General features: G+C 41.5%; 1 non-coding gene across 1 annotated transcript; it reads left to right on the plus strand.

Moving 5' to 3' along the window:
- Positions 1-1,172: 1,172 nt before the first annotated feature.
- On the plus strand, positions 1,173-1,278 carry LOC141669745 (small nucleolar RNA R71). Its single transcript, XR_012554007.1, has one exon. It is a non-coding gene; the product is annotated as a small nucleolar RNA R71 (small nucleolar RNA).
- Positions 1,279-1,963: the final 685 nt, after the last annotated feature.

Here is a 1,963-nt window from a genome sequence, read left to right on the forward strand (position 1 = left end):
TAAGAGCAACGGTCTCTAAGTCATCGAGCTTCACTTTCCGAGAGAGAATACCTTTCATAAACCTCTCATAGCTAGGCATCTGTTCAAGAGCTTCAGCGAAACGTATGTTGATATGAAGTTTCTTAAACACCTCCAAAAACTTCTCAAACTGCTTATTCAGCTTTTTCTTCAGCAGCCTCTTAGGAAAAGGAGGTGGAGGATAGATCTGTTTCTCCCCTGTATTACCCTCAGAAGGAGTGTGTTCCACAATAGTCTTCCTTGGTTCCACCTCTGCTTCCTTCTGCACTTCTTCTTCAGCCACAACTGCATTTTCTGAAACTTGAGATTTTTCAGGCTCTTCGTCTTGCTGAATTTGCTTGTGACCTTTCCAGACCTCAAGGTGATGGCGTTCACCTGTTCTTCAACTTCCCTCTTGCCTGGATTGACTTCTGTAGCACTAGGAAGCGTTCCTGGTGGTCGATTCAATAAGGCGTTAACAATTTGCCCTATTTGGTTCTCCGGATTCTGGATAGAAACAACCTGGCTTTGGCATATAAAAGCCTGGTTTTTGCACATACGCCGCAACTCCTCTAATTCAAATTTTTCAGTCAAAGATAGACCTGCACCTCCATGAGTTTGTTGTTGAAGTTAGATTTGTTGTCTTGGTGCGAATTGTTGCTGAAAACCAGGAAGATTGAATTACTCATTTCCAAACTTCTAGAACGGCTGTTGCATCGTATTCTGATTGTTTCTCGATCTGAAGTTAGGACGATTCCAGTTGTCAGGATGATAAATGTCTGGAACTGGTTGCTGCAATCACTGAAAGTTGCTCATAAACTGAGCTGATTCACTAGATATAGTGCATTTCTCCGTCGAATGGAACCTGCACATAGCTCTCAAACACTGGTTATCTGATTAACACCATAGTTAGCCAGAGAATCGATCTTATAGACAACTCTTTTAGTTGAGCAGTGATAGCCGTTGCTGTATCCACTTCAAGAACTCCTGCTACCTTACCCTGTGGCAATCTCTGAGTTGGATACTGATATTCATTAGCAACCATCAGTTCAATTAGATCAGAGGCTTCCTTATAGATCTTTGCCCATAATGCTCCACCTGATGCTGCGTCAAGCATGGGTCTAGATTGTGCTCCCAAACCATTATAAAAATAGTTGATGATCATCCAATCAGGTATTCCATGATGAGGACACTTCCTAAGCATCTCCTTGTAGCGTTCCAAGCTTCATATTAAGATTCTCCTGATTGTTGCGCAAATTGAGTCAGAGCATTCCTGATTGCAGCTGTCTTCGCCATAGGGAAGAATTTAGTAAGAAATTTCTGAGAAAGATCCTCCCAAGTAGTAATCGAACCAGCTGGTAGAGAGTGTAACCAGCTCTTAGCTTTCTCCTTCAGAGAGAATGGGAATAGTCTCAGCTTTATAGCATCTTCAAAAACTCCATTGAACCTGAAGGTGTCGCAGATCTCAATGAAATCCCTAATGTGCATATTGGGATCTTCAGTTGGAGAACCCCCAAACTGGATTGAATTCTGCACCAATTGAATTATGCCAAGCTTGATCTCAAAGGTATTAGCTGTGATAGCTGGTCGGACAATGCTAGATTAAATGTCATTGATCTTGGGTTGAGAAAAATCCATCAAGGCTTTCATTTGTGATGCTGGATCTCCCATTGTACTGAGTACCTAAAACACAAACAAATAAACCGTGAGAGTAAAATAGTCTGAGTCAGTGAACTTTAACGACCACTGATGAGAAGCACATAAACTAAAAATTAACACCGAGTCCCCGGCAGCGGCGCTAAAAACTTGTTAGGGCGAAAACACAAGCTAATATTCACGCAATTATACGCATTCGCAAGTAGTATAAGATATAAATCAGATTCGTTCCTACAGAGACTGGTTTAGGTTAAGTTCAATTTATGCACCTATGCAACAATGTATGGTTATCGCTCAATGCTAAGACAAA

Source organism: Apium graveolens, chromosome 6 (assembly GCF_009905375.1).
Source record: "Apium graveolens cultivar Ventura chromosome 6, ASM990537v1, whole genome shotgun sequence".
Classification (NCBI taxonomy): Eukaryota; Viridiplantae; Streptophyta; class Magnoliopsida; order Apiales; family Apiaceae; genus Apium; species Apium graveolens.